The following is a 27,560-nucleotide window of genomic DNA, read 5'->3' on the forward strand; positions in this document are numbered from 1 at the left end:
CCATTCCCTGTAGGGATATGGACCACCTCAATAATTTAGGATTTTCACCTTTCATTTGTTTTAGCCAAAGTAGAGGTTTGTGGTCTGTCTGAACAATGAAGTGAGGGCCAAACAGGTATGGCCTCAACTTCTTCAGAGCCCAGACCACAGCAAAGGCCTCCCTCTCTATGGCAGACCAACACTTTTCTCTAGGGGTCAACCTCCTACTAATAAAAGCAACAGGTTGATCCTGGCCCTCAGAATTAAGTTGTGATAGGACTGCCCCTACTCCTAATTCAGATGCATCAGTTTGTACATATAATTTTTTAGAGTAACAAGGGCTTTTCAGGACAGGTGCAGAGCACATGGCCTGCTTCAGCTCCTCAAAAGCTTTCTGACAGTTTGCTGTCCATAATACCTTTTTAGGCATTTTCTTGGATGTGAGGTCATTAAGAGGGGCTGCAATGGAGCCATAGTTCTTAATGAACCTCCTGTAATACCCAGTGAGGCCTGGGAAGGCTCTCACGTGAGTCTGAGTGGTAGGGGGAACCCAATCAATAATTGTTTGGATTTTCCCCTGAAGTGGTGCAATCTGTTCCCCACCAACAAGGTGTCCCAGATAAACCACCTTACCCTGCCCTATCTGGCACTTTGAAGCCTTGATAGTGAGGCCTGCCTTTTGCAGGGCCTCCAAAACTTTCCATAGGTGGACCAGGTGATCATCCCAGCTGGAGCTAAAGACAGCTATATCGTCCAAATATGCTGCACTGAAAGCCTCCAGCCCTTGCAGGACTGTGTTCACCAACCTCTGAAAAGTGGCAGGTGCATTTTTCAATCCAAAAGGCATTAGAGTAAACTGGTAATGGCCTCCAATGGTTGAAAATGCAGTTTTAGGTTTAGCATCTTCTGATAATTTGATCTGCCAATACCCTGCAGTCAAATCAAAAGTGCTTAGATACTTGGCACTTGCCAGTGTATCTATGAGCTCATCTGCCCTGGGTATAGGGTGAGCATCAGTTTTGGTTACCAGGTTGAGACCTCTATAGTCTACACAAAACCGCATTTCCTTCTTTCCATCTTTGGAATGGGGTTTTGGTACAAGTACCACAGGAGAAGCCCATGGACTTTCAGAGTGCTCAACCACTCCCAGTTCTAACATTTTCTGCACCTCTTGCTTTATGCAGTCCCTGACATGGTCAGGCTGCCTATAGATCTTACTTTTGACAGGTAAACTGTCTCCAGTATCTATAGTGTGCTCACACCAAGAAGTAGTACCTGGCACAGTAGAGAAGAGTTCAGAGAATTGATCTAGGAGATTTATGCAATGGTCTTTCTGCTCAGCAGTAAGACAATCAGCCAAAACTACACCTTCCACAAGAGCATCTTGTTCTGTGGAAGAGAAGAGATCAGGTAGAGGATCACTGTCTTCTTCCTGTCCCTGATCAGTTGCCATGAGCAGGGTGAGATCAGCCCTGTCATAGTAGGGTTTCAGGCGGTTTACATGGAGTACCCTAAGGGGACTCCTTGAAATGCCTAAGTCAACTAAATAGGTGACTTCACCCTTTTTCTCAACAATTGTGTGGGGACCACTCCATTTATCTTGGAGTGCTCTTGGGGCCACAGGCTCCAAGACCCACACTTTCTGCCCTGGTTTGTACTGAACCAAAACAGCCTTCTGATCATGCCATTGCTTCTGGAGCTCTTGGCTGGCCTGAAGGTTTTTACTGGCCTTTTTCATATACTCAGCCATCCTTGATCTGAGGCCAAGTACATAATCCACAATATCTTGTTTTGGAGCTTTTAAAGGTTGTTCCCAACCCTCCTTGACAAGTGTTTGTGGACCCCTAACAGGGTGACCAAAGAGGAGTTCAAACGGGCTGAAGCCCACTCCTTTCTGGGGTACCTCCCTGTAGGCAAAAAGGAGGCATGGTAACAGGATATCCCATCTCCTGCAGAGTTTTTCAGGGAGACCCATAATCATGCCTTTGAGAGTTTTATTAAATCTCTCCACCAGTCCATTTGTTTGTGGATGATAGGGTGTAGTGAACTTGTAAGTTACACCACACTCCTTCCACATGGCCTTTAAGTATGCAGACATGAAATTGCTTCCCCTGTCTGATACTACTTCCTTTGAGAAGCCCACCCTAGAAAATATTCCTAGGAGGGCCTTTGCCACTGCAGGTGCTGTAGTGGTCCTTAAAGGAATTGCTTCAGGATATCTTGTGGCATGGTCCACTACCACCAAGATAAACCTATTGCCTGAAGCAGTAGGAGGGTCAAGGGGGCCAACTATGTCAACCCCTACCCTTTCAAAGGGAACCCCAACCACAGGCAGTGGGATAAGGGGTGCCTTTGGAGTGCCACCTGTCTTGCCACTGGCTTGACAGGTTTCACAGGACTTACAAAATTCCTTTGTGTCCTCAGACATCCTAGGCTAATGAAACAAGGGGACAAGTCTGTCCCAAGTTTTCATTTGTCCCAGGTGTCCAGCTAGGGGAATGTCATGGGCAAGAGTTAGGAGGAACTTTCTGTACTCCTGAGGAATCACTAACCTCCTGGCAGTTCCAGGTTTAGGATCCCTTGCTTCAGTGTACAAGAGGTTGTCCTCCCAGTAAACTCTGTGAGAGTCACTGACATCCCCATTAGCCTGTTTGACAGCTTGCTGTCTTAGACCCTCTAATGTGGGACAGGTTTGCTGTGCCACACTCAGCTCCTCTCTGGCAGGCCCCCCTTCCCCCAAAAGCTCAGCAGTGTCTGCTTCAAGCTCCTCTGGTGTAGGTTCTGCACAGGGAGGGAATTCTTCTTCCTCAGAAGTTGAATCCCCTGTAGAGGGAGGGATAGTAGGAAGTGGTTTGCTTCTACTAGCCCTAGCTTTAGGGAGCACTTGGTCCATTGTTCCAGGATCCAAGCTTCCCTGTCCTTTTTGCTTTTTGGCCTGAGCCCTGGTTAAAGCAAAAATATGCCCTGGGTTGCCCAGCATTGCTGCATGGGCCACCAACTCCACATCTGACCACGCTAATGTCTCCAAATCATTTCCTAGTAGACAGTCTACAGGTAAATCTGTGGCTACCACAACTTTCTTTCCAGTAACCCCCCCCCCAGTTGAGATTTACAACAGCCATGGGGTGGCTAAGTGTGTTGTTGTGAGCATCGGTTACTTGGTACTGGTGACCAAGTAGGTGTTGTTCAGGGTGGACCAGTTTCTCTATGACCATAGTCACACTGGCACCAGTGTCCCTGTAGGCCTGAACTTCAACACCATTTATTAGGGGTAGCTGCTTGTACTTATCCATATTAAGTGGACAAGCAACTAAGGTGGCTAAATCAATAGCCCCCTCAGAGACTAACACAGCCTCTGTGGCCTCCCTAACAAGGCCAACCCCAACTAAGTTACCAATAGTGAGCCCAGCTACTCCCTTGGATTGGCTATTAGTAGGTTTGCTCCCACCACCACTGCTATTAGTAGGGACACTAGGTGTAGCAGTAGGGGTTGTAGTGGTAGGAGGCTTGGTGCTTTTCTTTGGACAACTGGGATCTGTTGTCCAATGGCCTTTTATTTTACATAAATAGCACCATGGTTTCTTTTCTTTGTTTTGATTAAAGGAGGATTTGGGCCCACCACCCCCACCAGAATGTTTTTGTGGGCCTGATGAAGACTAATTTTTAGATTTGTCCCCACCCTTGTCAGAAGACTTACCATCCTTCTTTTTGTTGCCATCTTTGTCACCCCCTGTATGAACTTTTCTGTTCACCCTTGTTCTGACCCATTTGTCTGCCTTCTTTCCCAATTCTTGGGGAGAGGTCAGATCAGAGTCCACCAAGTACTGGTGCAACAAATCAGACACACAATTATTAAGAATATGCTCTCTCAGGATCAAGTTATACAGGCTGTCATAATCAGTAACTTTACTGCCATGTAACCACCCCTCCAAGGCCTTCCCTGAATGGTCAATGAAATCAACCCAGTCTTGTGAAGACTCCTTTTTGGTCTCTCTGAACTTTATCCTGTATTGTTCAGTGGTTAAGCCATAACCATCCAGGAGTGCATTCTTAAGAACTGTAAAATTATTGGCATCACTTTCTTTCACAGTAAGGAGCCTATCCCTACCTTTTCCACTAAATGATAGCCATAGGATAGCAGCCCACTGCCTTTGAGGGACATCCTGTACAACACAGGCCCTCTCAAGTGCAGCAAACCACTTGTTAATGTCATCCCCCTCCTTATAAGGGGGAACTATCTTATGCAGATTCCTGGAATCATGCTCTTTTGCAGGATGACTATGGGGAATACTGCTGCTGCCACCATGGGTTTCTAAACCCAACTTCTGTCTTTCCTTCTCTAATTCTAAAGACTGTCTATCCAAATCCAGCTGTTGCTTTTTAAGCTTCAGTCTGGTTTGTTCCACCCTCAACTTATTGAGTTCCCTCTCTAACAATCTGTCATCAGGGTTGGTGGGAGGGACATTCCTAGATACAGAGGTATGATGGGAATGAACAGAAGGAGACCTGTCCCTTACAGAGGGCACCCTAACAGCTTGGCTAACAGAAACATCAGTACCACTGTGGTGAGAATAAATGCTTTTGCTATGATGTGAGACAACACTATTTGTATGGTGTGGCTCTTCATCATTACCAACTATGCTAGACTGTCTAGTAATGGGCAGGCTAGGAAGTTTCTTTCCTGAACTTTTTCCTGGGGGAGTCCCTGGATCAGATTGGGAACCATTAGCTACTTTTTCAACAGATGGGGCACTTTTAGCCTTATCTTGTTCTCTAAGCATGTTAAGTAACAGTTCCAAGGAAGGTTTCTTCCCTACACTCAAACCTCTCTCTACACAGAGACTCCTTGCTCCTTTCCAGCTAAGGTGGTCATATGCAAGTTTGGACAGATCAACATTTTGGCCTGTGCCAGACATTTTTAGAGAGAGTTAAAGTGATAGAAAAAGAAAAAAAGTTTTCAGAACTTTTTAGAAAGACAGAAAAAAACTTTTAAACTTTTTAGAACTTTTTAGAAAGTTTAGAAGTACTTTTCAGCACTTAGAAAAGAGTGAAAAGAGGAAATGCAAAACTTTTTGGTTATGTGTATATTCACTGAACTTGTTTTGTATATTTTTCTCTTATGAAAAGTACAATGACAAGAGTGGTAAGTAGTCTCAAAGCACTTATCCCACCGCTGCACAACCAATGTAGGAGGCTGGACTGGCTTGTAGTGAGTACCAAGGGGTACTTGCACCTTGCACCAGGCCCAGTTATCCCTTATTAGTGTATAGGGTGTCTAGCAGCTTAGGCTGATAGATAATGGTAGCTTAGCAGAGCAGCTTAGGCTGAACTAGGAGACGTGTGAAGCTACTACAGTACCACTTAGTGTCATATGCACAATATCATAAGAAAACACAATACACAGTTATACTAAAAATAAAGGCACTTTATTTTTATGACAATATGCCAAAGTATCTCAGAGTGTACCCTCAGTGAGAGGATAGGAAATATACACAAGATATATATACACAATACCAGAAATATGCAGTATAGTCTTAGAAAACAGTGCAAACAATGTATAGTTACAATAGGATGCAATGGGGACACATAGGGATAGGGGCAACACAAACCATATACTCCAAAAGTGGAATGCGAACCACGAATGGACCCCAAACCTATGTGACCTTGTAGAGGGTCGCTGGGACTATTAGAAAATAGTGAGAGTTAGAAAAATAACCCTCATCAAGACCCTGAAAAGTGAGTGCAAAGTGCACTAAAGTTCCCCTAAGGACAAAGAAGTCGTGTTAGAGGAATAATGCAGGAAAGACACAAACCAACAATGCAACAACGATGGATTTCCAATCTTGGGTACCTGTGGAACAAGGGGACCAAGTCCAAAAGTCACAAGCAAGTCGGAGATGGGCAGATGCCCAGGAAATGCCAGCTGCGGGTGCAAAGAAGCTTCTACTGGACAGAAGAAGCTGAGGTTTCTGCAGGAACGAAAAGGGCTAGAGACTTCCCCTTTGGTGGATGGATCCCGCTCGCCGTGGAGAGTCGTGCAGAAGTGTTTTCCCGCCGAAAGAACGCCAACAAGCCTTGCTAGCTGCAAATCGTGCAGTTAGCGTTTTTGGATGCTGCTGTGGCCCAGGAAGGACCAGGATGTCGCAAATTGCGCCAGGAGGTAGAGGGGACGTCGAGCAAGACAAGAAGCCCTCTCAGCAGCAGGTAGCACCCGGAGAAGTGCCAGAAACAGGCACTATGAGGATGCGTGAAACGGTGCTCACCCGAAGTCGCACAAAGAAGTCCCGCGTCGCCGGAGAACAACTTAGGAGGTCGTGCAATGCAGGTTAGAGTGCCGTGGACCCAGGCTGGACTGTGCACAAAGGATTTCCGCCGGAAGTGCACGGAGGCCGGAGTAGCTGCAAAAGTCGCGGTTCCCAGCAATGCAGTCTAGCGAGGTGAGGCAAGGACTTAACTCCACCAAACGTGGACTGAAGAGTCACTGGACTGTGGGGGTCACTTGGACAGAGTTGCTGGATTCGAGGGACCTCGCTCGTCGTGCTGAGAGGAGACCCAAGGGACCGGTAATGGAGATTTTTGGTGCCTGCGGTTGCAGGGGGAAGATTCCGTCGACCCACGGGAGATTTCCTTGGAGCTTCTAGTGCAGAGAGGAGGCAGACTACCCCCACAGCATGCACCACCAGGAAAACAGTCGAGAAGGCGGCAGGATCAGCGTTACAGAGTTGCAGTAGTCGTCTTTGCTACTATGTTGCAGTTTTGCAGGCTTCCAGCGCGGTCAGCAGTCGATTCCTTGGCAGAAGGTGAAGAGAGAGATGCAGAGGAACTCGGATGAGCTCGTGCATTCGTTATCTAAAGTTTCCCCAGAGACCCTAAATAGCCAGAAAAGAGGGTTTGGCTACCTAGGAGAGAGGATAGGCTAGCAACACCTGAAGGAGCCTATCAGAAGGAGTCTCTGACATCACCTGGTGGCACTGGCCACTCAGAGCAGTCCAGTGTGCCAGCAGCACCTCTGTTTCCAAGATGGCAGAGGTCTGGAGCACACTGGAGGAGCTCTGGACACCTCCCAGGGGAGGTGCAGGTCAGGGGAGTGGTCACTCCCCTTTCCTTTGTCCAGTTTCGCGCCAGAGCAGGGCTAAGGGGGTCCCCTGAACCGGTGTAGACTGGCTTATGCAGAATTGGGCACATCTGTGCCCAAGAAAGCATTTCCAGAGGCTGGGGGAGGCTACTCCTCCCCTGCCTTCACACCATTTTCCAAAGGGAGAGGGTGTAACACCCTCTCTCAGAGGAAGTCCTTTGTTCTGCCATCCTGGGCCAGGCCTGGCTGGACCCCAGGAGGGCAGATGCCTGTCGGAGGGGTTGGCAGCAGCAGCAGCTGCAGTGAAACCCCAGGAAGGGCAGTTTGGCAGTACCAGGGTCTGTGCTACAGACCACTGGGATCATGGGATTGTGCCAACTATGCCAGGATGGCATAGAGGGGGCAATTCCATGATCATAGACATGTTACATGGCCATATTCGGAGTTACCATTGTGAAGCTACATATAGGTAGTGACCTATATGTAGTGCACGCGTGTAATGGTGTCCCCGCACTCACAAAGTCCAGGGAATTGGCCCTGAACAATGTGGGGGCACCTTGGCTAGTGCCAGGGTGCCCTCACACTAAGTAACTTTGCACCTAACCTTTACCAGGTAAAGGTTAGACATATGGGTGACTTATAAGTTACTTAAGTGCAGTGTAAAATGGCTGTGAAATAACGTGGACGTTATTTCACTCAGGCTGCAGTGGCAGGCCTGTGTAAGAATTGTCAGAGCTCCCTATGGGTGGCAAAAGAAATGCAACAGTCCATAGGGATCTCCTGGAACCCCAATACCCTGGGTACCTCAGTACCATATACTAGGGAATTATAAGGGTGTTCCAGTAAGCCAATGTAAATTGGTAAAATTGGTCACTAGCCTGTTAGTGACAATTTGAAAGAAATGAGAGAGCATAACCACTGAGGTTCTGATTAGCAGAGCCTCAGTGAGACAGTTAGTCACTACAGGGAGTGCAGAATTATTAGGCAAGTTGTATTTTTGAGGATTAATTTTATTATTGAACAACAACCATGTTCTCAATGAACCCAAAAAACTCATTAATATCAAAGCTGAATATTTTTGGAAGTAGTTTTTAGTTTGTTTTTAGTTTTAGCTATGTTAGGGGGATATCTGTGTGTGCAGGTGACTATTACTGTGCATAATTATTAGGCAACTTAACAAAAAAAATATATATACCCATTTCAATTATTTATTATTACCAGTGAAACCAATATAACATCTCAACATTCACAAATATACATTTCTGACATTCAAAAACAAAACAAAAACAAATCAGTGACCAATATAGCCACCTTTCTTTGCAAGGACACTCAAAAGCCTGCCATCCATGGATTCTGTCAGTGTTTTGATCTGTTCACCATCAACATTGCGTGCAGCAGCAACCACAGCCTCCCAGACACTGTTCAGAGAGGTGTACTGTTTTCCCTCCTTGTAAATCTCACATTTGATGATGGACCACAGGTTCTCAATGGGGTTCAGATCAGGTGAACAAGGAGGCCATGTCATTAGATTTCCTTCTTTTATACCCTTTCTTGCCAGCCACGCTGTGGAGTACTTGGACGCGTGTGATGGAGCATTGTCCTGCATGAAAATCATGTTTTTCTTGAAGGATGCAGACTTCTTCCTGTACCACTGCTTGAAGAAGGTGTCTTCCAGGAACTGGCAGTAGGACTGGGAGTTGAGCTTGACTCCATCCTCAACCCGAAAAGGCCCCACAAGCTCATCTTTGATGATACCAGCCCAAACCAGTACTCCACCTCCACCTTGCTGGCGTCTGAGTCGGACTGGAGCTCTCTGCCCTTTACCAATCCAGCCACGGGCCCATCCATCTGGCCCATCAAGACTCACTCTCATTTCATCAGTCCATAAAACCTTAGAAAAATTAGTCTTGAGATATTTATTGGCCCAGTCTTGACGTTTCAGCTTGTGTGTCTTGTTCAGTGGTGGTCGTCTTTCAGCCTTTCTTACCTTGGCCATGTCTCTGAGTATTGCACACCTTGTGCTTTTGGGCACTCCAGTGATGTTGCAGCTCTGAAATATGGCCAAACTGGTGGCAAGTGGCATCGTGGCAGCTGCACGCTTGACTTTTCTCAGTTCATGGGCAGTTATTTTGCGCCTTGGTTTTTCCACACGCTTCTTGCAACCCTGTTGACTATTTTGAATGAAACGCTTGATTGTTCGATGATCACGCTTCAGAAGCTTTGCAATTTTAAGAGTGCTGCATCCCTCTGCAAGATATCTCACTATTTTTGACTTTTCGGAGCCTGTCAAGTCCTTCTTTTGACCCATTTTGCCAAAGGAAAGGAAGTTGCCTAATAATTATGCACACCTGATATAGGGTGTTGATGTCATTAGACCACACCCCTTCTCATTACAGAGATGCACATCACCTAATATGCTTAATTGGTAGTAGGCTTTCGAGCCTATACAGCTTGGAGTAAGACAACATGCATAAAGAGGATGATGTGGTCAAAATACTCATTTGCCTAATAATTCTGCACTCCCTGTACACAGGTAACACATTCAGGCACACTTATGAGCACTGGGGCCCTGGGATACCAGGGTCCCAGTGACACATACAACTAAAACAACATATATACAGTGAAAAATGGGGGTAACATGCCAGGCAAGATGGTACTTTCCTACACAAGAGAATTATATGGGTGTACCAGTGTACCAATGAGAATTGGTAAATGTAGTCACTAGCCTGCAGTGACAAATTTAGAAAGCAGAGTGAGCATAAACACTGAGGTTCTGGTTAGCAGAGCCTCAGTGATACAGTTAAGCACCACATAGGGAACACATATAGGCCACAAACGTATGAGCACTGGGTAGCAGGATCCCAGTGAGACAGTGAAAACACCCTGACATATACTCACAAACAGGCCAAAAGTGGGGGTAACAAGGCTAGAAAGAGGCTACCTTCCTACAGTACTTTCCTACACAACCCCCCCCCCAAACGAGGGACAATAAGGCTAACCTTGCCTAGATGAGTCTTCATTGTCTAAGTGGAAATATCTGGAGAGTCCATCTGCATTGGAGTGGGTACTCCCAGGTCTATGTTCCACTGTATAGTCCATTCCCTGTAGGGATATGGACTACCCAACAATTTAGGGTTTTCACCTTTCATTTGTTTTAGCCAAAGTAGAGGTGTGTGGTCTGTCTGAACAATAAAGTGAGTACCAAACAGGTATGGTCTCAACTTTTTCAGTGCCCAGACCACAGCAAAGGCCTCCCTCTCTATGGCAGACCAACACTTTTCTCTTGGGGTCAACCTCCTGCTGATAAAAGCAACAGGTTGACCCTGGACCTCAATATTCAGCTGTGATAGCACTGCCCCAACCCCTAGTTCAGAAGCATCAGTCTGGACTATGAATTTCTTGGAGTAGCAAGGGTTTTTTAGGACAGGTGCAGAGCACATGGCCTGTTTGAGCTCATCAAAAGCTTTTTGACAGCTAGCTGTCCACAGTACCTTTCTATGCATCTTCTTACTAGTGAGGTCATTAAGAGGAGCTGCAATGGAGACATAGGGGGTCATTCTGACCCCGGCGGTCTAAGACCGCCGGGGCCAGGGTCGGCGGGAGCACCGCCGACAGGCCTGCGGTGCCCCGCAGGGCATTCTGACCGCGGCGGTTCGGCCGCGGTCAGAAGAGGCAAACCGGCGGTCTCCCGCCGGTTTACCGCTGCCCTTAGAATCCCCCATGGCGGCGCAGCTTGCTGCGCCGCCATGGGGGATTCTGACACCCCCTACCGCCATCCTGTTCCTGGCGGTTCGCCCGCCAGGAACAGGATGGCGGTAGTGGGTGCCGCGGGGCCCCTGGGGGCCCCTGCCGTGCCCATGCCAATGGCATGGGCACGGCAGGGGCCCCCGTAAGAGGGCCCCGCAAAGTATTTCAGTGTCTGCTAAGCAGACACTGAAATACGCGACGGGTGCAACTGCACCCGTCGCACCCCTGCAACTCCGCCGGCTCAATTCTGAGCCGGCGTCCTCGTTGCAGGGGCATTTCCTCTGGGCCGGCGGGCGCTCTTTTGGAGAGCGCCCGCCGGCCCAGAGGAAATGTCTAAATGGCCGCGCGGGCTTTTGACCGCGGTGCGGTCATTCAGCGGCGGAACCTTGGCGGACGGCCTCCGCCGTCTGCCAGGGTCAAAATCAGGCCCATAGTTCTTAATAAACCTCCTACAGTACCCTGTGAGGCCTATAAAGGCTCTTACCTGGGTTTGAGTTGTAGGGGGAGCCCATTCCATAATAGTCTGGATCTTCACCTGCAGTGATGCAATCTGTTCCCCACCTACCAGATGGCCCAGATAAACCACTTCCCCCTGCCCTATCTGGCACTTTGATGCCTTGATAGTGAGGCCTGCATTTTGCAGAGCCTCCAAAACTTTCCACAGTTGGACCAGGTGATCATCCCAGGTGGAGCTAAAGACAGCTATTTCATCTAGATATGCTGCACTAAAAGCGTCCAGCCCTTGCAGGACTGTGCTCACCAACCTTTGAAAAGTGTCAGGTGCATTTTCCAGACTAAAGGGCATTACTGTAAATTGATAGTGTCCTCCAATGGTTGAAAATGCAGTCTTTGGTTTTGCATCTTCTGATAACCTAATGTGCCAATACCCTGCAGTTAGATCAAAAGTGCTTAGATGCTTGGCAGAAGCCACTGTATCTATGAGCTCATCTGCCCTGGGTATAAGGGTAAGCACCTTTCTTGGTTACTTGGTTGAGCCCTCTATAGTCAACACAAAACCTCATCTCTCTTTTTCCTTCCTTACTGTGAGGTTTAGGGACAAGCACCACTGGGCTAGCCCATGGGCTTTTTGAAGGCTCAATCACTCCTAAATCTAGCATTTTCTGAACCTCTTGTTTAATGCAGTCCCTGACATGGTCAGGCTGCCTATAAATCTTACTTTTGACAGGTAAACTGTCTCCAGTATCAATTGTATTCTCACACCAAGTAGTGGTACCTGGTATCAGTGAGAAGAGTTCAGAAAACGGACTTAAAAGATTTACACAGTTATCTTTCTGCTCTGCAGTAAGACAGTCTGCAAGTACTACTCCCTCCACTAAGCCATCACCTTCAGTGGTGAAGAAGAGATCAGGGAGAGGGTCACTCTCTGCTTCCTGTCCCTCATCAGTTGTCATGAGCAGGGTGAGCTCATCCCTGTCATAGTAGGGTTTCAGGCGGTTGACATGGAGTACCCTAAGGGCACTCCTGGCAGTGCCAAGGTCTACCAAGTAGGTAACCTCACCCTTTTTCTCAACAATTAGATGGGGTCCACTCCATTTGTCCTGGAGTGTTCTTGGGGCCACAGGCTCCAATACCCACACCTTCTGTCCTGGGTGGTACTGAGTCAGGACAGCCTTCTGGTCATGCCATTGCTTTTGCAGCTCCTGGCTGGCCTGAAGGTTTTAATGGCCTTTTTCATGTACTCAGCCATTCTTGATCTTAGGCCAAGCACATAGTCCACAATGTCCTGTTTAGGAGCTTTTAAAGGTTGTTCCCAACCTTCCTTAACAAGTGCAGGGGGACCTCTCACAGGGTGTCCAAAGAGGAGTTCAAAGGAGCTAAAGCCCACTCCTTTTTGGGGTACCACCCTGTAAGCAAAAAGGAGGCAAGGTAACAGGACATCCCATCTCCTTCTGAGTTTTTCACGGAGTCCCATTATCATACCTTTGAGAGTTTTATTAAACCTCTCAACCAGACCATTTGTTTGTGGATGATAAGGGGTAGTGAACGTGTAAGTTACACCACATTCCTTCCACATTGCCTTGAGGTATGCAGACATGAAGTTACTACCTCTGTCTGACACCACTTCCTTAGGGAAACCCACTCTGGAAAAGATTCCCAGGAGGGCCTTTGCCACTGCAGGAGCTGTAGTGGTCCTTGAGGGGGTGGCTTCAGGGTACCTAGTGGCATGGTCCACTACCACCAGGATACACCTATTGCCTGAAGCTGTTTGAGGGTCAAAGGGGCCAACTATGTCAACCCCTACCCTTTCAAAGGGCACCCTAACCACTGGAAGTGGAATTAAGGGGGTCTTTGGAGTGCCACCAGTCTTGCCACTAGCTTGGCAGGTCACACGAGCAACAAAACTCTTTAGTGTCCTCTGACATATGAGACAAGTGAAACAGGGGAACAAGCCTGTCCCAAGTTTTAGTTTGGCCCAAATGCCCAGCCAAAGGAATGTCATGTGCCAAGGTAAGAAGAAACTCTCTGTATTGCAAGGGAATGACCAATCTCCTGGCAGCTCCAGGTTTAGGGTCCCTTGATTCAGTATACAAGAGGTTGTCTTCCCAATACACCTTATTGCTATCACTGACATCCCCATTCTGCTGCTTGACAGCTTGCTGTCTTAAACCCACTAGTGTGGGACAGGTCTGCTGTGCCACACCCAGCTCTTCCCTAGCAGGACGCCCGGCACCCAAAAGCTCACTAATGTCTGCTGCCAGCTCATCTGGTGTAGGTTCAGCACAGGGAGAGGATTCCTCTTCCTGAAAAGGGGAATCTTCTGGAGAGGGAGGGATAGTGGGCAAGGATTTACCCTTTCTACCCCTAGCTTTTGGGAGCACTTGGTCCATTGTTCCAGGATCCAAGTTTCCCTGTCCTTTTTGCTTTTTGGCCTGAGCCCTTGTCAAAGCAAAAATATGCTCAGGAATGCCCAGCATTGCTACATGAGCCTCCAACTCCACTTCAGCCCAAGCTGATGTCTCCAAATCATTGCCTAGTAAGCAATCGACAGGTAATTCAGTGGCTACCACAACTGTTTTTGGACCTGTAACCCCCCCTAGTTGAGATTCACAACAGCCATGGGGTGGCTAAGTGTGTTATTGTGAGCATCAGTCACTTGATACTGCTGACCAAGTAGGTGTTGATCAGGGTGAACCAGTTTCTCTATCACCATAGTTACACTGGCTCCTGTGTCCCTGTAGGCCTGAACCTCAACACCGTAGATTAGGGGTAGTTGCTTGTACTTATCCATATTAAGGGGGCAAGCAACCAAGGTGGCAAGGTCAATGCCACCATCAGAAACTAAAACAGCCTCTGTGGTCTCCCTAACAAGACCAACCCCAACTACACTGCCATTAGTGAGCCCAGCTACACCTTTGGATTGGCTATTTGTATTAGACTTCCCACCACCACTGCTATTACTAGAGGCACTTGAGGCTGCAGTTGGGGTTGTGGTGGTAGGAGGTTTGGTATTTTTCTTTGGACAAGTGGAATCACTTGCTCATTGGCCTTTTCCTTTACATAAATAACACCAAGGCTTTTTCAGATTGTTAGAAGAGGATTTGGACCCACCACCCCCAGAGGAATTTTGGGGGCCTGATGAAGACTCAGAATGTTTTTTTATCTTTGTCCCCACCTTTGTCAGAAGACTTACCATCCTTGTCACCCCCTGTATGAACTTTTCTGTTCACTCTTGTTCTGACCCATTTGTCTGCCTTCTTTCCCAATTCTTGGGGAGAGGTCAGATCTGAGTCTACCAAGTACTTGTGCAACCAATCAGACACACAATTGTTAAGAATATGTTCTCTCAGGATCAGATTAAACAGGCTTTCATAGTCAGTCACCTTACTGCCATGCAACCAACCCTCCACGGCCTTCACTGAACAGTCTACAAAGTCTGTCCAGTCTCGAGAGGACTCTTTTCTGGTGTCTCTGAACTTGATCCTGTATTGTTCAGTGGTTAAGCCAAATGCATCCAACAGTGCATCCTTCAAAACTTTGTAGTTATTAGCATCACTTTCTCTGACAGTAAGGAGCCTATCCCTACCCTTACCAGTGAAAGATAGCCACAAGATAGCAGCCCACTGCCTTTGAGGGACCAACTGTACCATAAGGGCCCTCTCAAGTGCAGCAAACCACTTGTTAATGTCATCCCCCTCCTTGTAAGGGGGGACTATCTTATGCAGGTTTCTGGAATCTTGCTCTCTAACAGGATTGCTATCAAAACCACTGCTGCTGCCACCATGGGGAAATAACCCCAATCTCTCCCTTTCCCTCTCAACATCCTGAGATTCCCTGTCTAAGGCCAGCTGCTGCTGTTTAAGCTTCAGCCTGGCCTCTTCCAACCTCAGCTTTCTGAGTTCCCTTTCCATTAAGTTATCCTCAGGGTGGGAGGCTTGGGAATTGTGAGACACAGAGGAAATGTGGGAATTGGCAGAGCTACATGCCAGACAAGATGGTACTTTCCTACATAATAAAAGGAGTATTCCCTTGCAGTTGCATTACGGTACCGCCAGACATCTACTAAGTCCCACCCCTGAACCCATTTTTGCAGTACTTTGGCCTGATGGACTGGAGTGGCACTAGGGAGGGGCGGGTGCAAGTGGTCGAGATGCACATCCAGGACAGTATTAGAGTCACACCCCAACACCCAGGGGAGATGAGCCCATTCTGCTAGCATGTTAGCCAAGCGTGTATAAAACGCGTCCTGTTCCTGGTGTGGGGCATAAAACAGCCTAATACTAACTGTTCCCCATCTGGGAGTCCCTTGATGAGGACATATCTACCTTGGGAATCAACTTTGGTATCTTGCACAGAAAATGGAATTCCCGCCCTTATCCAAATGGCAGCACCTCTCGCATATGCTGAGAAGGAAATATGAAACAATTGACCCCTCCATCTGCGCTGTAATTTTTGGGCTTCTGGCGTGGTGAGGTGGGTTTCCTGCAGGAAGGTAAGATGAACGTGACATGTATGCAATTGTGCTAACACCCTGTGATGTGTGTGATGTGTCCCTAGGCCTCTGATATTCCAAGTGGTTATATTGTATGATTTAACAACCGAGGTCATTGCACTGGATGTAAGAGGTATAACTGTCAGTCCTATGATCTTACTACATTCCCCATGTATGACTGTGATGATGGAAGCTTTTGAAGAACAAGTACCCCCCTACCCAGCACGAGGTCCAGCGGAAACAACTAAGCTTGACCAATTTAACTAACATAACCAATTGTAACAACAGAGAAATAGTAAGGCTTATGCTAGTGGGGTCCAATGGCTCCATCGCCCAATCATACATTTGTACTGCAGGCAAACCATCTAAACCTGGTCCAGACCCAGGTCATAGCAGCAACTGGTCTCCTATTCGTCCTTCCCCTACGCTAGTAAAAGTATAAGAGTGTGACATATATATATGCAGATATAAGCATCTTAGAGATAGGTGAGAAAGAGAAGAAAAAAAAACAGATAAACATCATGGCGCCATCAAGCATTGACCAGTTTGTTGCCCATCGATCTTAATTGGCACTCCGGTGGTGATCACAGTGTCCACGCAGCGTGGATGAGGAGCCATGCAGATAGGTTTCCTACATCACAGATCGTGTGCGGTCTACATCGTGACAGATGGGAACAATGTCACACTGCCTTCAGTTTCAGTGTCCGAGTCCCCAGCTACAGACGACTCCTTGCTGGATCTGCGATTAGGATCTCGTAGATTAGTTGCAAGTTGGATGGCCTCCAGTTGGCTCTTAAGTGCCAGCCTCAGGGATGGTCCCCCACCACTGTCCAGCACCGCATCCTGCCCACAACTGGTACGCTGGGACCGCCGCCCTGGACCCTGTGGCATCAACACCCGCTGCCACCCATTACGTCGTCCCTGAAAATTCTGGTCCAGGCATTCCCTGACCTAAGCCGGAGAGTCAAAGACGTGGGAGCAGTTGTCATGTATCACTTTCAGTGCTGCAGGAAAGATCAATGCGTATGTAAGGCCATGTGGTCTAAGGTTTTTTTTCACTTCCTGGAAGGAGGCCCGCCTCCATTGCACCAACAGTGTATAGTCCTGGTAAAGAGATACTCTAGTACCCTCTACTGTAAGCGGTGCGCGCTCCCATGCAGCATGCAGCAAAACATATTAGTAATTTAGAATTTTAGCCACTATGGGTCTCAGCGGGGCCCCAAGGATGGGTTTCCTAGAGGGTACTTGGTGTGCTCTTTCAACTGTGAAGAAAGCGGACAAGCCTTCTGGGGACACAGTTGACTGTAGCCAGTTCTCAATAAATTGTGTGAGTCGGTCTCCTTCAGCACCCTCCGGCATACCCACTATTCGGATATTGTTCCTGCGTGCTCTTCCTTCGGCATCTTCAGCTCTGTCTTGGAGTTGTTCCACCTGTTTGCGCAGTTGTTGCAGCATAGAGCCATGTTCCACCTGCCCTGGAGTCAAGGTAGCCAATGCATGTTCAGTTGATTTGACCCTATCGGCCAGTTTGTGCTGGTCGTCCCTCAGCAGGTTAAGGTCTGTGGTGACAGCGCCAAGCTTCTGCTCCATAATCTCTCTGGAGTCACATATCTCCTTTAAGATAAGATCTAGCTTTTCTGCTGAAGCCTCTGCTCTCGAAGGGGGAACGCAGTCCTGCGGTGTGGCGGAGGGCGAGATGTCCGAGGGCGGGGAGCGGCGCCACACATATTCCTCCATCCTGGGGGCCTTAGTCTTGTTCTGTCCCATGTTATTGAGGGATTGTCACCCTAAGGCCTGACGTCTGCACCTGCCATGTCAGAGGTTCACTTCCAGTAGGTGTGCATGGAAATTGTCACCACTGCTCTGTCTGCAGCATCCCAGACTGCGCCTCAACAGCACCACAGCTCTCTAAAATCTTCAGATGGACTGGTCACATAAGGCAAGGCCTGGCCTGACCACTTCAAGCTGGCCAGCCTCGCAGCCGTAGCCCTCAAGTCCAGCCCCCAGTCATCTGGCGCTCCGTGTCACCCCTGAGGGGCTGGACCAGCACCAACCTCCAGGACAGGCCGCCCCGCGTGCCCCCCAGTCATCCATACACCTCCCGCCTCCAGTGCCTGGCCTGTTCAGCCTGGTGTTATGTGCTACAGCGCTTTGGTCCCAACGCGCCCACGTAGCGCTTGATTTGGGAGTGACTTACAGGTGCTGCGCGTCTTCTGGGTCCCTCCGCTGGCAATGGTACGGATGTAGGCTACACTGGGACGATCCGCCACCAGAGGGCCACATCAGCATTCAGTCCAGGCTCAAGCGGGCCCATCCACCAGCTCGGTCCTGCGCTAGTTGGCACCCGGCCTCTACTTCCACCCATCAGCCACCTCTCACCACTGGCACAGGCAGCCGATTTCTAGGCCCAAGGAAGGGGGGGAGGGTTGCACCTCCAGCACCCTCCGGTGCACACTGGCACACACCTGTGTGCACCCCCAGGGTGACCGCACAATCGGGTGCTGCTCCTGGCACAATTGGAAGCTCCCCGGCCAAGCGCTGCAGTCCCCGCCTTTGCAGTCACCTTCATGCGGTCGGGTGGCCCAGCCGCAAAAGGAAGCATGAGACACCGGCCGGGGAGGAGGAAAGGCTCTGCACAGGCTGACTTTTCTCTCTGGCAGCCAGAGGCAGCCAGACACAGCGCGATCGCTGGGCCCAGCGCCCCTCAGCAGCGTCTGCTTTGGCTGGATTGGTCAGGAATTGTAGGCCTCACAGTGCACGGGAGCAAAAGATGGCAGGCGAGAGGCAGGCAGCCCCGTGCACCGACGCCTCCCCCTTCCAGTACACAGCGTTCAGCACCCCTTCAGGCCGCACGGGGAACTGTGCGGTACGGTGTCTCCGTAGGGGGCAGATTACAGGGAAATTGCGAGATCTGGGTCCGGATCCCTCAGATCATACGTCCGCCATGTTGTGTTCCTGGACACGCCCCCCCCCCCAGACGGCTTTACACATTGCAGAGTGATTTTAAAATTAAACTCTGTTGCAGCAGAAGCCAATGAAGGTCTTTCAACACCAAAGAGACTGATGATCTCCTGGGTCTAAGGAGAGCCAGCTTAAAGGCCACAATCTGAACTCTGTAAAGTCTGTTCAGAAGATAGTCTGGTGTACCAGCAGGAGGGCATTACAGTAATCTAGGCTGCTCAAGATAACACCACGAACAATTGATGTTTTTTTAGAGGGGGCATCAATGGAGGAATCTTCCGTAGACTACAAAGCAATGAAAAACAAGTGGCTGCGGGTTTGTTCATGTGTGTTTCCATCGACAGCCTATTGTCAAACATAATTCCCAGGTTGCCGACCAATTCAGAAGGAATTAACTTTGTATCATCAGGCTAAAGACTCAACAGGATAGAATTCAGAGCTTTACTAGCAGGGCAATATAAATGCTTGGTTTTATCCCTACTAAACTTGAGCGAATTGAGATTGAGCCAAATGGCAACATCATTCATGCAGTTATGGAAGTTCAAAACGGACACTGACTGGTCCTTCCCAAAGGACAAAATAAGCTGTTTGTAATCAGCATAGTTCACCACACTAATCTTGTGTGACTTACTGAGAGTAACTAAAGGTCTTGAATAGAACCAGACTCAAAGCAGAACCTTGTGTTACTCATTGCTCTAAGTTCTTAAAATTGAAGCTATATGGAGGGAGAGCAACTCCTTGGGAACAACTGGAAACATAGGACTTAATTAATTTGTGTATGTTGCCACAAACTCCGGATGTGTTAAGAGGCCAAGGAGTATACTGTGGTTCACTCTATCGAATGCGGCTGAGAGATCTAAAAGGACCAGGGCAACAGAGTTGCCTTCATCAATCCACATTCTAAGTTTGTCCAGAGCAATAAGCAAGGTGGACTCAGTGCTGTGGTTTGGCTTGAAGCGTTCTCCCTCAAGGAGCAACTTTTCCTCCAGAAATTGAGATAATATTCGGCAAACGTAACGTTCCAGATTTTTAACTGGAAGTGGCAAGAGAGAAATAGACCTATAGTTACTCAGGACCCCTGGGTCAAGTGAAGCCTTTTTTAATAAAGGGTTTATCACTGCCTTCTTCCAGGGCAGTGGGCATCTGACAGACCATGCTGTGCATTATTCTTTAGAAAGACATGCACAATCTGTATGTGGACGGAGGTATAAGAATTGAGTGCAGACCAGGCTCATCAAGTGTTTTATAAAGATGTTGAACAGAGACAACAAGGGGAATCCTGGGGTAACCCACAGTCTACTGCAACCAAGGCAGATCCAAATATCTTTTGTCTGACCCTCTGCTGTCTCCGTTTGAGAAATGAATTGAACCATTGTAGCCTGGGTACCTCAACACATGCTCACTAGTAAACAAGAGATCTTGCTGAAGCACATCACCAATAGTGGTAAAGGCTGCCAACATGTCCATCAAACTGAGGATAAAAACATACCAGAACCCTAGCATTGTACTGACCCTTCAAATAAACTTGCTAAAACATGGAATAGTTATTTTTCATTGCAGAATCCTAACTCTAGAATACTTGATATACCCCAATCGGTCATCAAAACTGCCATAATTAATTCAATCCCTACTTAAGCCTCCGATGACTCTTAACAGGAAAGGCCTGTATCAACCTCTCTCTTCACAATGTATCTTCAGAAAACTCTACCTATATCAACCTATGCCTACTCCTATACGCATGAACAAAAGCAGTTTGACTATAATAACACCATAATTAAGTATATTTGATGACATGAAGCCAGATTACCAAACTCTGGGGGTTATTCTAACTTTGGAGGAGTGTTAATCCGTCCCAAAAGTGACGTTAAAGTGACGGATATACCACCAGCCGTATTACGAGTTCCATAGGATATAATGGACTCGTAATACGGCTGGTGGTAAATCCGTCACTTTTCCGTCACTTTTGGGACGGATTAACACCTCCTCCAAAGTTAGAATAACCCCCTCTGTATCAACACAGTGCCATTTTGCATTAATAGTCTGGACATCTGAACCATTTGCCCCTGTAGATAGGTAAAACTGCTATATATATATATATATTTTTTAAATATATTTTTATTGTTTTGTTTCATACTTACAGAGCTTTGATTACGTTACCTTTCACCCCCTCCCCCTCAGCTATTCAGGCCGAATTCCCGTGCTCCTTTCCTCTGGGCGATGTCACCTTGGTTTTTGCTATTGATTGTTTATTGTCCGGCATATGGCAAGCCTGCTTGCTAGTCCGTGTTAATGTTTTCAGTTGAGTTTGATTCCTCTGTTGAGATGTCCTGGTCCTGAGGGTTGTCTATTGGGTGTTTCATGCGATATATCAGATTGTCTCATTGCTGTGCCCTCTCTGCGTTTCCCGCTCCTTTTGTCAGCTCCAGGCGTAACGCCTCGCCTTCTGCTTCAGCCCATTTAATCAAAGTGTCCTTCCACATTTGGACCCTCGGTCCTTTGGGATCCTTCCAGTGCATTGCGATTTCTCTTTTTCCTAAGATTAGCGCTAGATCTATGAATTTGTTCTTCATTTTTTTTACTGCTGGGGTTATCGCCAGTTTCCTTCCTGTAATCCTTTCGGTTTCTTTCATTACCTCTTCCCAGTAGTTTGTTAGTTCTCTACAAGTCCATAGCATGTGTAGTAAGTCTGCCACTAGTTCTGTTCATCTAGGACAAGTGCTGCTTGCGTTTTTGTACATTGATGTTAGCTTGACTGGGCTCAGGTATGCTCTATGGTATATGTAGATGTTGATCTCTTTAAACTGGGCATTCCTAGACACTTTGTAGACTTGGGCTGTGATATAACTCCACTGTTCATCGTCTATGTTTTCCCCAATATCTGCTTGCCATTGGGTTTTTAGAGTTTCTAGAGAGGTCAATGCTTCTGTTTGCAGTGTTTTGTATATCGTGGATATTGTCTTTCTGTCTCCCCCTATTGTGCAAATGGCGTGGCTTCCTGTGTGTGTGGGTGGTTCCCTTAGTCCCTGTTTCCAGTGTCGCTGTATCAGAGCTATTAGGGATCTATGTGTAAGGAACATCCCGGGTGGGTGTGTCATCATGTCCGTGTATGTCATGAGCTCTCCATTCCTGTATAGGTCCCCTATTGTGGTTATTCCGTGCGTCTCTAATTTCTGGATCCCTGCTATAGAGCTGCTTCCGGGGAGTAAAGTCAGGAATCTTAGGGGGAATTTCAGTGTATATGGGGACTTGACTCGCGCCCGCTGCAGGCTACGCTTCCAGCATTTGCTTATAACTTGATATTCCAGTGATTTTGTCACCTTCCTACCCCCTGGAGCTAATAGTATCTCCGTGAGAGCCGCCGCTTTTGCCTCTTTCCCTGGGCTTTTAGCTACCAGCGTTATTACAGTGTGCCATTCCTTTGCCAGCCACTGGAGCTGTCCCGCCAGATAGTATAGTTTCATATCGGGAGCTGCTAATCTGCCTTCTGCGGTGGGCCGTTGCAGTTTATGTAGGGCCAGTCTGTGGCGTCCCGCCCCCCCATATGAAGCTGGTGATGACGGAATTGATTTCCCTAAAGGTCGCTCTGGGTATCAGCACCGGCAAAGTCGTGAAGCCATATAACATATATACATTTTTGTCAATGCCGCTCGGCCGGTCACTGAGAGGGGCAAAGTTTTCCAGAACTGGGTGGCTGATTTTAATGCCCGAACTGCTTGGTTTACATTTCCTTCTAGGAGATCTCCCAGTTCATGATATATTTGTACGCCTAGATATTTGAACCTTGTCGGATACCATCCCAAGTTTTGGACGGTTGTGATCTGGGGGGACCCTTTCTGCAACAGGAAGAGGTGGGTTTTCTGCCAGTTAATATGGAGTCGCGACACGCTCCCTAACCAGTCCAGTAGGGACATAACCCTGGGAAGATCCCTGCTTGGGTCCTTTATAAATAGTATTATATCGTTGGCGTATAATGCAATCTGGTGCTTTCTTTCCCTTATAGTTATTCCCTCATAGTGTTCCTCTGTCCTAGCCATCAAGGCCAATGGTTCCACTGCAATGGCGAACAGTAGTGGTGATAACGAGCAACCTTGCCTGGTGCCCCTCCCTATTTCATGAGTTCGAAATTGTATGTCGCGTGCGAACTCTTGCTGTGGGGGTGGTGTATAACAGTCTAGACCACCTCAGGAATCCTGTTCCCAAACCCATATTGTTCATTATTATTTGTAGATAGTCCCATCGTAGGCTATCAAATGCTTTCTCAATGTCCACCACTTGTACCACTGCGTTGGTGAGGCTTGGCGAGCCTGATTGCATTATTCCTATCAGTCTTCTAATGTTTGTGGCTGTATTGCAATTTGGTATGAAGCCAGTTTGGTCAGGGTGGATTAATGTTTCCATGTGCGGCATAAGTCTGGTGGCTAGGATACGGCTTAATATTTTATAGTCCATATTCAACATTGATAATGGATGGTATGATCTTACGTCCGTGGACGGATTATCTTGTTTTGGCAATGGGACCACAATAGCCTCATTGGTAGATCTGGGAAGGCTACCACTCTCCCATGCCTCTCTATATATGTCACTGATCCGTGGCGCTAGCAGGTCCACGTACTCTTTAAAGAATTCTGCTGGTAACCCATCTGCTCCTGGTACTTTTCCTCTGGCCATTGCTTCAACCGCCACTGTCACCTCCCGCGGGGTCACCACCTCCCCCAACAGTTGCTGATCCTCTGCTGCTAAGGTCTGAAACTGGATATTGTCCAGGCTTCTCAGTCAGTCTGGTTCTAGGGGTTCAGAGAGGGAGGCATAAAGTGCTGCATAATATTTGGCGAAGCTGGCATTAATCTCTCTCTGACCGTATAATTTTCTGCCCTCCGCTGTCTCTATTTCCATCACCACGGATTGCTGCCTCGGTGGTGTCACCAGCCAAGCCAACAGTGCTCCTGTTTTGTTCCCCTCTCTGTGTTGTTTACCTATGTATTTCCTGTAATCAAATCGCCTGAGCTTTTCTAGTGCACTGGTTATCTTATACTTGGTTTCTGATATTTTCGGTGCCAGGGCTGGATTGTCTGGTCTGTTTCGTTCCAGAGTTCTCAGTGCTTTCTCATGCTTGTCAATTTCCCCCTCTATTGTCTGTCCAACTCCCTGCGTTTCTGCTATACAGTGTCCCCTTATCGTCACCATGAACGCTTCCCATTCTTGCATTCGTGAGGAAGTCGAGCCTGCGTTATGTGTGAAAAACTCCTTGATTGCTTCTCGGAGGGCCTGTCGGTGGGCGCTGTCCTCTAGTGATTCTACGTTCATTCGCCAGTCCGAGATAGGGGGGCGGTCTCTCCGCCAGTCTAGGGTAAGTAGCAGCGGGTTGTGAACCGATACTGTGCGGCATAAATATTCCGCATTGCGTACAGTGCTATTCACATCCGGGGAGGTTAAAATTGGGTCCAGTCGGAAGTGCAAGTCATGCATAGGCGAGTAGAACAAGTAGTCCCTTTCCCGTGGGTGGAGATGCTTCCACGTGTCAATCAGTCCCCAGTTCTTCTGCCAGTCTGTGAAGTTCTTGGCTGTCCTGTGTATATGGGAGGCCTCTAGCGGTGGATGAGATCTGTCTAAGATCGTGTCTGACACACAATTGAAATCCCCCCCTACCACTGTTGTCTGAGTCAAGTGGGGACCCCACACGCGGGACAGAGCCTGTAGGAAGGTGACTGGTCCTGGTTGGGGGCATAGATACCTGCTAGCGTGATGTCCCTACCCCCCAGTCTGCCCTTTACCAGCACGTAGCGCCCTTCTCTATCTATTACTGTATCTATTTTTTGGAAGGGAGTCCCCGGGCTTATCCATATCAGAACTCCTCGCGCATATGCTGAATTTTCTGTGGCATATATCTGACCCCCCCATCTTTTGGACAGAGCTGCTACTTCTTTCCCTATCAGATGGGTCTCCTGTAGGATTGCTATTTGCACCCCTAGTCTCTTAAGTTGATTATATACCCTGTATCGTTTAGCTGGGCTATTCAGCCCTCTAATATTCCATGTGAGGAATTTGTAATCTAGTGGTTTTTCCATATGTCCTTGTTATAGATGATTCTCTGGTGTGGTGCGCATGCCCTCGCCTCGTGTGTGACAGTGCCTTGGAGCTTTTGTCGGTTGATTCCCCCATGGAGGTGTATTCCCCTTATTTGAAGCCTTTTAACTGTTAACTTAACAACATTTTTGGAAACCAAACTCCCTATCCCCAGGATCGGTGTGAGAACTTTCCCCGTCCAAACTGTCCCCAACTTGCAGACCTTTGTGTATATTTTTAGAGGGGGCTAGGCTGGGGCTGTGTGCCAGGCCCTTAGGCCCCGACCTGTCGCTTATGTGTAACATTCCATTTGTCTTCTCCCTGGTGTCCCCGTCCCCCGGTTATACTTGCGGTGAGTGGAGTGCGGCCTTTCCTCGTTGCTGCGGAGTTTGCTCTTTTTTGTTTTGCCTTTGGGTGTGGTGTGTCATGATCTCGTCTGATGTCCCGGGGTGATTCGAGGACGGCCCCCAGCTGTGTCCTGCGAAGAGCAGAAGGTTTCATCAGGTCCTGAGTCCTGTTCGGACAACGACTCGGTCCGGCGCGGGGAGGCGGCTCTTTCATGCCCCAGGGATGCCACTGCCTTCACGGCTTCTAGTCTTTCCCGTATGGTTTGGGTGAGAGGCGGGGTCAAGTCCACCCGTTGCTTCTCTCGTCATCGGGAGGGCCTTTCTTTATTCCTGCTTGCTCCTTCTCTGGGTCGCTGCTCTGTCGGGCCTTGCTCCTCCAACCATTCACACGCCTGCTGTGGCGTTGTGAAAAAAAGTGTGTCATTATTCGTGGTGACCCTTAGTTTGGCAGGGAGTAGCATGGCATACTGGATGCCCTTTTCTCTAAGGCATTGTTTAACCTCCAAAAATGTGGCTCTTTGCTTCTGAGTGTCTTTAGTGAAGTCCGGGAAGATCATTACTCGCTCTCCACTCAGTTTGATCTCGCCTTTTTTCCATGCTTGTGCCAGGATAAAGTCTTGGTCCTTGAAATGCAAAAGTTTTGCCACAATCGGGCGCGGTCTAGCTCCGGGCGGGGGGGGCCTTGCTGGTACCCTATAGGCTCTTTCTATTGCGAAGTGTTGTGCTAGGCCCTGTGACACTATTTCCTTACGTATCCATTGCTCAAGGAAGGTTTCCATGTCTGGTGCTTCACGTTCCGATTTTTCAGGGATGCCCACCAAGCATAGGTTGTTCCTTCGTGCCCTGTTTTCAGCATCCTCTGCATGTGATTCCAGTATTTTTACCCTGGCCATCAGAGTGGTTGTGGTATTGGAGAGTGTCTTGCATTCAGGAGATAGTTGTTCTAACGATTTTTCGTTGTCCGTTACTCTGTCGGACAGTTTCCTGTGATCATCTCTTAAGAGCATCAGGTCTACAGACAGGGTGTCTATTTTAAGTTCCAGGGCCTCTCTAGAGGCTTGAATTGCCTGCAGCAGAGTTTCTAGGGTGGTTCCCTCATTGGCCTCACCGCACGTTCCTTCTTTTGTTGAGCTGCTGTCTTCTCCTGGGCCCTCTCGCTTCTTAGGTTTACCCATTTTCAGTGGGTACCATGTCTCAGTTTCACTGTATGTGGGTTCCTGTCTGGGCTGCTTGTGTCTTGGATGTCCTTTATGTTGTGTCCTATGGCAGGGAGAGCTCTGCTTACTTTTCCCCTTTCTGGCAGTGCGTGTTGCAGGTTCCGCGAATCAAGTTGCACCGTGTTGGCAGGCTGGGCATCTGATCATGTTTTCATCGTCCGCTCCTCTGTATTGCCCTTGCCGCTTCCCTCTTGAATGTATTTTTCTTTGCTAGTTTCCTTTTCTGGGAAGTGGGCCTTATTTCGTTATCTTCGCAACCTCCCCCGGCCGGTCTGGCCTTCAGGGTCTGAGGTCCGCAATTTTCCAGGCCCCCCGGGCTCGTTGCTGGGTCCTCTTACTGTCTCTTGGCCCCCTGCTTCCAGTCTCCCCTGCTTCTCCTCCGCGCAGGTGGATGGGTCGGGACTGGTGTCTGAGGTCTTTCCCGTATTCCCGCTGGGTTTCTCCCGCATCACCTCCAGGACTGGCTCTCCGCCCGGGTTCCCTCCTCCGTTCCCCCTTACCGCTCGTCCGGGTCGCTGCTCCAGGGCCGGCGCAGGTTCCAGGCACTTTCTCCGTGCTCCGGTGGCATCTTACTGTGCCCATGTTATGCGACTCCTCAGTTCTCCTCAGTCGTCCGGCCTTCAGTCTCGCGTCTTCGCGGGGCCGCCAATTTGCCTCATCGCTCCGTTTCTATTTCGAAGGCGCAAACTACTGTTTTAAGCTTTTCGGTTGCCGTTGCTCAGTGCAAAGGGGGTTCCTTTAGGTGCCATATGTTTTTCGAGTTCTTTGTTGGGGCCCAAGTGACAGGATTATTCGTGCAAGGATCGTCAGCCCTCGGGAGCTCCGCTTTACGCGTGCTGCTCCATTGGCTTCCAGCCACGCCCCTTGGTAAAACTGCTATTTGTGCATTTGCACACGATTGCAAAGCATCTGTAATCTGGCCATATGGTTTCCAGAATTATGCGTGGGAATACATAAAAAGTATTAATGCTGTTTTATATGTCTGTCAAGGCATTCTAGTTGATTCAGTTTGGCAAGCTCATCTACCAGTCCCAGAAACTCAGGTCCAGTCTCCCCCAAGTTTCCTGGTCGAGCAGATACAACCACAGCAAAACATTCTGACCCACAGTTGAAATTAAGCTCAAACAAAATTGCTTCCTTACTCAAGCCAAAAGTATTCAAGGTCTAGCTGAGACATAGGTAATAATACTGCAGCAGTGTCAGAAGCAGCAAAATGTAGC

The 27,560-nt window shown here is 48.3% G+C and overlaps 1 protein-coding gene across 2 annotated transcripts in view; it reads left to right on the plus strand.

The window, feature by feature from the left end:
- The window catches only part of LOC138292458 (5'-AMP-activated protein kinase subunit beta-2-like), a 1,223,251-nt gene that overhangs the window by 542,589 nt on the left and 653,102 nt on the right, over positions 1–27,560 (plus strand). The gene's annotated exons all lie outside the window — the stretch shown is intronic.

Source organism: Pleurodeles waltl, chromosome 4_2 (genome assembly GCF_031143425.1).
Source record: "Pleurodeles waltl isolate 20211129_DDA chromosome 4_2, aPleWal1.hap1.20221129, whole genome shotgun sequence".
Classification (NCBI taxonomy): domain Eukaryota; kingdom Metazoa; phylum Chordata; class Amphibia; order Caudata; family Salamandridae; genus Pleurodeles; species Pleurodeles waltl.